The 11776-nt window shown below is 40.7% G+C and overlaps 1 pseudogene across 1 annotated transcript; it reads right to left on the bottom strand.

Annotated features, from left to right (window-relative positions):
* Positions 1–9852: 9852 nt before the first annotated feature.
* Positions 9853–11776, bottom strand: LOC147421478 (uncharacterized; annotated as a pseudogene). Its single transcript, XR_015186771.1, has 3 exons — positions 11657–11776; positions 11240–11518; positions 9853–11142 (listed from the first exon to the last, which is right to left on the bottom strand). The product of XR_015186771.1 is annotated as an uncharacterized LOC147421478 (transcript).

Genomic DNA, 11776 nt, shown 5'->3' with positions numbered 1-11776 from the left:
TTCAAAAGGCCAAAATTATGACCGATGAGAATATAACCTTAGTGGATCTAATACAATGTCTGGTTACAAAATAAAGTGAAGTAAATTAAAAGTTAAAATTTGATGTCGAGACGTGGCCTTGGGGAGAGCAGGTGTCGGAGGTGACGGTGGCGAGGATCCTTGCAACAGCACCACCAGTTCAGCACTATGTTCTTATGTCTTAGAGAGAGAGAGAGAGAGAAAAGAGAGAGAGCTTTGTTGATCAACAATATCCCAAACCCTTTTTCTAACAAAAGCAATACTCACCTTGAACAATTGATTGTCCCACTACAGAGAGTGCCGTAGCAACTCGTTGCAAAAATCAAGAAGAAAAAACTCTCTAGCCTTAATTTGTTTAGGTTGCAGCAATCAAAATCCCGTTGATGAGGTGTAACTACAATAGGCAATAGCTTGTTAATTATTTTGCAGGTTTCTAAACCTGCTCCGCAAAGCTAGCTACCATGAGCATTCACATCCCAATCCCCAACTCACGTGCTGCAAGTTTCTAAACCTGCTCTGCATATAGTGAGCATTCATATTCGGCCAATGGCGCACTCATCTGTGCCATGTTGCGGATACTGCAGTTATCAAAGGAGCAGCCCTCGTCTACTGGATACACAGTGCGACATGCATCCTCACGCATATTGGCCACATGTGGTATGATACTCTCTTGCATAGAGCTGCACTCATCCGAGCTGGTTTGGTAGCTGTGCCGTGTAGCATCTTTGAGTCTTTACATCTCTCCATTTCTTGTATCTGATGATTGCCAATGTGGTTCTAATTGGACTGGCACAATTTCTCCCGCATCCAAGTTTTCATGTGTACTCGATGGCTCGGATGTTGCTGTAGTACTGGTTGAGGATTTTGAGGCATCATTAGTGCCTGTACGACAGGGGGATGGTTGAGGCCAGGCTAGGATTCTTGTGCAGCTATGGTGGTGAGGAGCTTGGAACTGGAAGGGAGGTGGTGATGCTGGGACTGCACATGCGTGCACTATAGAGCAGCCCAACATGGCCCCTAGGCCAAGGGAGGCATCTTGTGAAGGAAGAAAGGGGAGGGGGGGGGGGGGGGGGGGGGGGGGGGGGGGGGGGGGGGGGGGGGGGGGGGGGGAGATGCGAGGAGGCGGTCGCAACAGCTTGAACATTTGAGGCAAGAAAGCTCTCATGGAAGCTTGAGGCCCGTTTAAATCAAGCCTAGCCCGCAACCCAAGGGCTCTGCGCTACGAATCCGAGAGGAGAGAGGAAGCTAGGAGGCGGGAGGGGGGCCTGCCCACAACTCAAGGGGCGGCGAGTGCCTGCCCGCAACTCAAAAAACGCTGAGAGAGCAAGAGAGGGCGTGTCGTTTCAGTGCCGATCTGGTAAGGGCATCGTTAGTCGGAAGGGAGGGTCTATTGCTGTGAACGAGCATTTGCTGCCACATGGCAGTCCTCTCCTGCCTTTTTAATATAGATATAAGATATACGCATAAATTCCTATTGAATTTATGTATATATACCTGAACGATTTAAGTGTTACAGTTAGGTGCATGAGGTGGTTATTGAATTCTAGCACAAGTTTACTTTAGCTAGCCACATTATCAATACATGAAGTTTACACAGCTACTTTGAGATTGTCCTAGACACCTCATATGTTTTTCCTCTCCATGTCAATTGCATCATTTACATCACCAAAAAAGTAACCACAATATCTTTGGGACAGTTACAACACACACCCTTGTGTATGTACACACACACACACTCACACACACACACACACACACCCTTGTGTATGTACACACACACACACTCACACACACACACACACACATATGTGTGTGTGTGTGTGTGTGTGTGTGTGGAAGGCATGATATTGCAAGATGGTTTTAGTTCCCATCTTTAAGTATGGTTACTTAGCTTGTGCTTTTGTCAAGCACAAAATTGGATGATAAGCTTGTGATTCTTAATGGTCATAGATGGGATGTTAGCATTATTACAAATATTATCATGAAACATGGAGATATCAAAACCAAGCATGTTTCGTAACTGTCCCAAAGATATTGGGTTACTTTTTATGGTGATGTAAATGATGCAATTGACATGGAGAGGAAAAACATATGAGGTGTCTAGGACAATCTCAAAGTAGCTGTGTAAACTTCATGTATTGATAATGTGGCTAGCTAAAGTAAACTTGTGCTAGAATCAATAACCACCTCATGCACCTAACTGTAACACTTAAATCGTTCAGGTATATATACATAAATTCAATAGGAATTTATGCGTATATCTTATATCTATATTAAAAAGGCAGGAGAGGACTGCCATGTGGCAGCAAATGCTCGTTCACAGCAATAGACCCTCCCTTCCGACTAACGATGCCCCTTACCAGATCGGCACTGAAACGACACGCCCTCTCTTGCTCTCTCAGCGTTTTTGAGTTGCGGGCAGGCACTCGCCGCCCCCTTGAGTTGTGGGCAGGCCCCCCCTCCCGCCTCCTAGCTTCCTCTCTCCTCTCGGATTCGTAGCGCAGAGCCCTTGGGTTGCGGGCTAGGCTTGATTTAAACGGGCCTCAAGCTTCCATGAGAGCTTTCTTGCCTCAAATGTTCAAGCTGTTGCGACCGCCTCCTCGCATCTCCCCCCCCCCCCCCCCCCCCCCCCCCCCCCCCCTCCCCTCTTCTTCCTTCACAAGATGCCTCCCTTGGCCTAGGGCGCCATGTTGGGCTGCTCTATAGTGCACGCATGTGCAGTCCCAGCATCACCACCTCCCTTCCAGTTCCCAAGCTCCCTCACCACCATAGCTGCACAAGAATCCTAGCCTGGCCTCAACCATCCCCCTGTCGTACAGGCACTAATGATGCCTCAAAATCCTCAACCAGTACTACAGCAACATCCGAGCCATCGAGTACACATGAAAACTTGGATGCGGGAGAAATTGTGCCAGTCCAATTAGAACCACATTGGCAATCATCAGATACAAGAAATGGAGAGATGTAAAGACTCAAAGATGCTACACGGCACAGCTACCAAACCAGCTCGGATGAGTGCAGCTCTATGCAAGAGAGTATCATACCACATGTGGCCAATATGCGTGAGGATGCATGTCGCACTGTGTATCCAGTAGACGAGGGCTGCTCCTTTGATAACTGCAGTATCCGCAACATGGCACAGATGAGTGCGCCATTGGCCGAATATGAATGCTCACTATATGCAGAGCAGGTTTAGAAACTTGCAGCACGTGAGTTGGGGATTGGGATGTGAATGCTCATGGTAGCTAGCTTTGCGGAGCAGGTTTAGAAACCTGCAAAATAATTAACAAGCTATTGCCTATTGTAGTCTACACCTCATCAACGGGATTTTGATTGCTGCAACCTAAACAAATTAAGGCTAGAGAGTTTTTTCTTCTTGATTTTTGCAACGAGTTGCTACGGCACTCTCTGTAGTGGGACAATCAATTGTTCAAGGTGAGTATTGCTTTTGTTAGAAAAGGGTTTGGGATATTGTTGATCAACAAAGCTCTCTCTCTTTCTCTCTCTCTCTCTCTCTAAGACATAAGAACATAGTGCTGAACTGGTGGTGCTGTTGCAAGGATCCACTCCCAAGGTCACCTCCGACACCTGCTCTCCCCAAGGCCACGTCTCGACATCAAATTTTAACTTTTAATTTACTTCACTTTATTTTGTAACCAGACATTGTATTAGATCCACTAAGGTTATATTCTCATCGGTCATAATTTTGGCCTTTTGAAGACGGTTAAAATCCACCAAGTTTGTATTAATTTGCTCTCATTAGTCATTTTGGACTTTTGAAGAGGTTAAATAACATTTCATTTCATTTCTCATTCTTTCTCACTCTCTCTCTCACTCACTCACACACACACACAAGGCTGCACACAAGTCCCTTTTTTTTCTTAGTGATTTGAAACACTCTCTCTCTCTCTCTCTCTCTCTCTCTCTCTCTCCGCCTGATGCAGGCATCCTTAGTCACTGATGTTCATTTTAGCTTTTATTTTCCTTTATTTTATTTTGTACCCAGACATTGTATTAGATCCACTAAGATTGTATCAGTTTGCTCTCATCGACCATCTTGGCCTTTTGAAGATGGTTAAGATCCACCAAGTTTGTATCGGTTTTCTCTCACACGAAGAGAGAGAGAGAGAGAGAGGCCGCCGAAGGCGGCCGGCCATACTAGTGTATAATATAATGACAAGCGATGTTTCATTTGGGGAAGAGCAAAGTTTGGTTTCCATGCAAGCTACATTTTATGTCCTTATTTAGACTAGGAATTGGTCAAAATTGGTTTGGTGCTTTAAAAAATTGCCATTGATATGATATAGATTCCTTGTAACAATTAAAAATTTCTTTTGTCTCTTTGGTCATTCTAAAAAGAAAAAATGTTTTGAAATATAGCCTCAAAGTGTTGATTGTGGTACCATGGATATTTTGGAAAAAATGTTTTTGCCTTCCCTATCTTGAGGCTCAACTTATCTTGCTCTTTATGGAATAGAGAATGTGTAGATATGTGCCTCAAGTAGCAAGAATGAGATACCAATTATGAATTTCTAAAAAACATATTTTTGATGTGTATAAGATCCAGTTCTCTCTCTCCAACAGGCCCATAATCATGTCTCCTTTGAGCATGTTGCACCATTGTATTCTATTGATTTAAAAATTGTTAATAACATAGAGTCCATGTCAAAAGCGATGGCAAGGGTCAAAAATTCATCCTCCTCTCTCTCTCTCTCTCTCTCTCTCTCTCTCTCTCTCTCTCTCTCTCCCTCCATCCATCCACTTGCAAATGTGTGTCTTTACATTCATGTATTATCAATCACTATAAAAGAATTGATACTACTTAGACTTGTGCACTACAATTTAGAAGCAGCTTTCCAAGAAACTGATTCTTTTTGGCATAAAATGAACCAGTAGGATCTACAATCTACTTTCAAGAGAATTAATTGTAATTTTGGATAAAAATCCCAACTTCAAAAAATGGTGTAAAACTGTTGAAGTTCTAAATCAAAGATAGGAAAGGCAAGCATATTTTTCAAAAATAGTTGAAATGAAGTTGGTTGACAATCAAAGTTGAAACTTAGAAAGATGGTGATTGTTTAGATGATGAGAAATTTTAATTTCATGCTAAAAGTTCATGTTATGTGAGAGAAGAATCTTCGAATAAAGAAATCTCTTATGTCATCCTTGTTCGTCCTCCAAGGAAGGAAAATGAAAACAGGGTGTTGCCTTCAAACGTTAGAGAAGCCTCGGGAAGTACATTACTTGTAGCATATGCATCTTCTCACATGTGTGAACCTAAAATCTCACATGTGTGAATCTAAAACATAAAAGAGCTTCCACCTTGCCACTATGAACTACCTACTCTTTGACCAAGATAATGAACTAACAAAAATGCTACAATCCTCAAAGGGGAAAAAATCAAGAGTAAATGAACAATTGGAAATCACATCTAAGTAGTTTTCTTCTAGAATATATGAGAAACCTACAATTTTCAAGCATTACTCACTATCAAATGCTGTGTGCAAAACTTCTAATTTATACAAGAAATGGTGCAATCCCATGAACGATTACGCTTAAAGAGACTGTTTAGAATTTAAAAAAAGACATTAAGAGTTTGGTTACTTATTTATTAACAATCGTTTTGTGTTCATAAAGACCAAGAAAACAACGCTCTAATTAGTGACATTGCTCAACTTAAAAGTTCAAACACAATTAAAAAATTGTGATTACTTCTTTGGTGAGCGGACATAGCTTAACTTAAAAGTTCAAACACAATTAAAAAGTTGTAATTTCTTCTTTTGTGAGTGGTACATGCAAGTAACTTTAAAAAAAATGGCAACAATATAGATAATTACAATCGTAAACCGTTATTTTTTCATGTGATCAATGATTATGATACAAAGCTCATTCGGTGGATTATATAGGCAAGATAAATTAATCTAATCCTCTTTGAACTTGCCACATCATCGACCATATGCATTTAATTTACACCCATGGCATATATAGAGCAATTATGTACTTCCATGTCAAATTTGTCATAAAACATACTTGTGTAGCATGCACACCACACACACATGGCAGTGTTCATTATTAGGCTTTCACATACTAAATTCAATTAATGCAAGTGCAAGAAGAAAGTGATCGAACATGGGGATACTAGAAATTTTCAAAGTTGCCTACCAATAACATCCTATAATTGCAAAGGCTCTAACATATTTTCAAACATAGAGTGTTGGTATATCAAATGATTCATAAGTTATGCATCACCAAAAAAATCTGAGATTGCATGATGCAAAACTGGAAATTTCGTGCGATGATCACATGAATTTATAGATCTAAAAGATGGTTTTGGTCACTATCCAGATTCATCGATCAAACACAATGATGGTCATTTGTGTAGAGCTTCTAAATATACAAGAGCTTACACAATTTTGTGAACCACGCTAGCTACAATGACAAACACAATATTTATGTCTTTAAACATTGTCAAATATATGATGACTTAAATCATTTACAAAAGTGAACTGCTTAACTTTCTTGTCATGCATAACTATGTAAGGATGTAGTTGAACCTTTGGTAATGATGCACGCAAGTAAATAACTTAATCATGTAACAATTTAAATATGCAGTTTGGTAAACGTTGGTAACTACAATCTGTATAAAAGTTATTGATAGTCCTAGGTTAGTAAGGTAATAACAAAATATAGTCGAGCATTACTATAAGCCTTCAAGGCTACCTCTACTACCAAGATATCTTTGTAATGCTACGATACAAACATCTTGCTAAGATGTATGTAACACAACCTTCTGGTTTTATTCAAAAAGGGTAGAAGAACTTGGTGTGCACATTGAATCGGGTATTGTACAATTTTGAAGCAAACTCCTTGTGTTTTGTACGAGAAGATACATGCTCATTTTGCACATGGCTTTCAAGATATTGTAATTGGGAATACTTTGCATGTAATACACAAAGAGTATGTACTTATGATCATTGTACTCTTGTTGATGATATGTTATGTTACTTGTCCTGCTGAGACTCATATTAGTGATGTCAAGGCTAATCTGAATTTGGATTTTGAGATGTCACATTTGTTTTCTTGAATCATTATTTGGGGATCATGTTTAAGCATTGTGATGGAGGTAGGGCTTTGTGTCTCATAAATAACATGAAGGCACTGCTATTTAGTTTTGACGTCCCTGAAGATTATGCAATCGTGGGTATATGCTTGTTTTGACTAGATGTATGCATAAATTGAATATGTAGCAAAGTGAAGTTTTCACACTTTTGGGGTCTTTGGATATCAAGCACACACTAACCTAGTCAAGTTTGATTTGGAGGTCAACAAGATCTCTTCCTTACTGCTCAAATGCATGCAAAATATTGTCAATTTTTTTTGTATGTGCATAAAACATTAAATTAAGGTCCACTTCTTTCTGATGATAGGTGGAAGATGTCCTTATTTGCCTTAGCCTACAAGATAGATATGGAAAATCCACGGGCAGGAACTTATTGAACATAATATTGGGTTGTGGATTGAGAGATATACTAGGTCCCTAGTCGTGGCCCCCAAGGATTGTGAGGTATATCTTGTCTAGATTGATTTTTAGGTGCTTAAAGTGAGTTTTAGGTGTGATACAAACAGGACCCTTGGATCCTCATCCACTCAGTTAATGAACACACATCTTGCATTTTGGGATCCCTCAAATAACATTTATCTAAACCTTGTTTAAGCTTCATTGTGCAAAAGCAACAATGGAAAGAGGCATAGTTGTATAACATTTTGGGAATTAAAAAACATGCACATATTTCTTTGTTAATATTGGAGTTTACTCTAATTAAAAAACAAGCACATATTTCTTTGTTAATATTGGAGTTTACTCTCGATCTTTGGGAAATAGCATACAAATTTATTCATGGCCATGAAAGGAACTTTACGTAGAGATGCTCTAACACATCATTATTTTCTTTGGACCATGTGAGCGTCCCTTACACCCACCATTGTGGTAGTGACTTGGAGGCTCACTAGCCTTTGCACATGCTATATGAGATCACACTTCACCTCTCCTAGCCTGTGCATAAGAGCTATGTAACTGTCTAGCTTATTATCTACATCGTCATGTGTCAATCTCATGGTACTTTACAAGGATAGAATGTTGGTTTATCTTTAAGTAATCCTGCCATTTATCCCCCCTCCCTATCTAATCTTCCTAATTATTAGCCTCACTATGCCCACTTAACTCAAAAATTAGTTGTGGTGCTCACTAAAAACAAATGTCATTGGGCATTAGCTTTAGTTTTAGCTTTAGTAATTGAGCATCATATGTAGTTATTAGGGCCTCCATATAAATTCATCCCCAAGGGCTTTGTTAGTTAGCTTTCCTTATCCTCATATCCAATAACCCTAAATTACCCTTATCCCTCCAAAAAATCTTACTCCTCCTATCCATTCATTTTGATTTACTCATACCATCGTCACAGCCTTAATGATAGAAGTCTTTTGTTGAATACTTTTGTTAGTTGTTGCAAAATTAAATTGGACCTATAAGCTTGTTAATAGTTGGTTCCGGCCTTGTACATAAGGCTTATCAATAGCCTTCCAATTAAGGCTTGGAGACACAAAAGAGACTTTGTTTCTGATAGTTGTATAGTGTGACACTTGCTGTAAGTGGCTCTATGTTCAATGCCCTATATTGAACAAGAACTATTATTTATTTGATAAGGGGCTCTTGAAGGCTACTCACATCGACTTTGCTTGGTCGTGTGCTCTATCGAGGGGCATCACTACATCTTCTCCAATATGGATAATGGGTTGGTATAGGTTCCTTCACCACGATAAAGGTTAAGGAACACATGCCAAGTTTTGAAGTTGTAATTAATTCTCTCCAAGAGGACAAGAAGTAGTTCTTTTAGGACAAGTCAACAGCTTACCAAAACTTTTGTAATCACCGATACAAGGAGAAAACTATGTGCGCACTATGGAAAGTCCAAATAGCTATGAAAGTATTGTTACAAAGTCAAAGAGTGCCTTCATTGCAAGAATAGGGCAAGGGGCCAATATAAAGACACCTAAGAAAAAAATCATAATTTTGGGGGGGATTTTGCATATCATGTCAAATTTGATATATGAAGAGTGCATCAGATTCCTCATCAAAAGACAAATTAGATGATATCAAGATTGATATTTTTTGAATAAACTATCAATGTTTTATGGGGAAATTATCAAAATACCCCTCTAATTTGAGGAAATTCCCAAAATACCCCTCAAATTTCAAAAATTTCCAAAATGCCCCCGATATTTTGTCATAAATTCCCAAAATACCCCTTGTTGTGAGACTAAATTTCTCGAAAAAATAAATTTTTTTGTAGGTCTTCACAAGAAGAGTGATTGTCTATCATACAAGATGCTAAAACTACAATTTGAGTTGTTTACGTAGGCTTTGGAGATGAATTGCTTCATTATTTTTAGACATAATTGCCTTTTTTGCGATGGTAACTGGTGACAAATTACATGCTAAGCACTCAAAAACGGATCTCAATTGTCAAAAACGAATGAAGATTAGAAAATCTTGAACATTCCAACCAAAATAGATACAAGGGTATTTTGGGAATTTTCTCAAATTAGAGGGGTATTTTGGTAATTTTCCCATGTTTTATTTTAAAATTTTGATTTTGGACATTTTTTAGAGTGCTTTAAAGTACAGTGGCCTGAGCAGTGAAGGCCCTAAAGCCAAATTAAAACCTTCACCAAACTCAACCATAATCACAACAATAGAGCTACAATGTAGTTTATTTATGCAGATCAAGTCCTCAATTTCAGCACCAAAACAAAGTACTCACAAGGCACTTCACACACCACAATTGAGACGCCATCCTATTTATTTCCTGTACCGTGTAAGCTTACAAGTGCAAAGTTGCCATGAATAGACTTCATGTCCTCTAGCACTGAAAGATCCACAAATCCGAGAAGTACCTGTACATAGAAAGTTACCCATCAAATCAGCCTCTGTTGAACCAACCTCTAGCAGGTTGAGAAGAATCCCCTCCATTCATAAGCTTATCCAGCACCACATTCAACTCCACAGACTGGCCGTGGTCTGTCAGCTGCCGCACTACACCTCTGACCTGCTCCCTTGGAAAACCCATATGGTGAACCCTTTCAACCACATCATCTAATGAAGAGCGAGTGGATGGCCCACTTGATACTGGATTGGCAGCCGGTAACCCATGCTGAATTGGTTGTGCCGTTGGTAATCGTGGATAGCCAGATCCTCCTCCACTTGGAGCAGAGGGCATAGGCTGAGCTGCCCGATATGGTGAAGTACTATATCCACCACCACCACCACCTGATGTTTCATATATAGACGGTGCAGGCTTAGGCATCGGCGGCGGAGGCGCATAAGACGGAGCCATACTGGTTGCTGTAGGTGCCATTCTTCCAGCAACAGGATCATACATAAGTTGAGAACCAACAGGGTTGTTGTTGCTGGGATGAATGGAGCCCTTCCTGAGGCAGTGGCGGCTGTCGTGGCCCCCCTGCATGCATTCCCCCTGTATAGTGTGGAGGCTCAGGCAAGTATGTACTGCTGGGAGGTGCAAGTGTTGGAGGAAGATGGTGTTGGGGCTGCATATGGCTATATGTAGTTGCTTCAATTGGCACATTGTACGAGCTTGGCGGTGGGAGCTGTGGTGCTGGCTGAGAATGAAAAGCTGGAACATGCAATGAATGCTGATGAGGTTGTGGTGTTTGTGAACTCGGCTATTGTGGAGGAATATGTTGCACAGCAGGAGGGTAAGGTTGCTGATTAGCAGCAGGGGGGGCATTCGTAGTGGATGGCAATGGCACCATGCTCTGAGTAGTATAGGCTTGAATTTGAGGAAGTGGAGGTGGAGGAGGATAGTGGGCTTGTGTTGGGGCAGGATATTGTGAGGGCATGTGCTGTGGTAGCTGTGGGGGAGACTCTGAAAATGCTACCTGAGGAGCCTCCTCTTTGGCAGTTTTTGGTTGCTGCCACCCTTCTGCAGGGGTTTGTGGCAAGCCACCTACTGCCGGCTTTTGCCCATCCACACGTAGGTTGGCCATATGGGAGTTAACCCCTTCCATACTCTGCTTCTCATGCAGAAACTGCACTCCTCTGCGAACCTGATAAATAAAATTCACACTGACGTCGCCCAACAAAGTTTCAGATCAAAGCATGCATTCATAGCACCATCCATATATCTCAAAGCCAAAAGCATACCTCTTCAAGCACTAACTCCAGCTTCGTTAACCTGCTATTGCTTTGGTCCTGTTTTTCCCCTTCAATAGATTGGAGCCCTGCAATAGTCTGATGTAGCCCTTGTACCGTTGTTTCAAGCTGAAAGAGCCTCTCATTAACAGAATGAAATACATCCAAGAGGCGGTCTGTATGTTGCTTTATTGAGCGTTCAATTGCATCCATGGTCACAAGATCTGCTGCATCAGTTGCATCTATTGGCTTTCCATAGGCAAGCCCTCTAGATGTATCAATGGAGGGACCCTTCACAACGATACAGTTTAAATTAGAATCATTCGTGCATCAACTATTCTTGCCCTCACTGATATCAGCCTACAAAAGTTGCTCTATAAAACAACGAATATTTGTTGTTCAGAAAGCTAAAGAATGTAAATCTCTCACCAATATATCCCAATGAGAATCTCATGTAGTGGAAGGCTGATCAGCACTAAAAATATGCATGCAGCCTGTCTTCCTGTTAGGTGCAGTGGAAAAGAGACCACACCAAGATCTATGATTCGC

The sequence above is a fragment of the Adiantum capillus-veneris genome, chromosome 27 (genome assembly GCF_014529385.1).
Source record: "Adiantum capillus-veneris isolate H3 chromosome 27, ASM1452938v2, whole genome shotgun sequence".
Taxonomy (NCBI): domain Eukaryota; kingdom Viridiplantae; phylum Streptophyta; class Polypodiopsida; order Polypodiales; family Pteridaceae; genus Adiantum; species Adiantum capillus-veneris.
The sequence above is the reverse complement of the archived record's forward strand: the minus strand, read 5'-3'. Positions and strand labels throughout refer to the sequence as shown.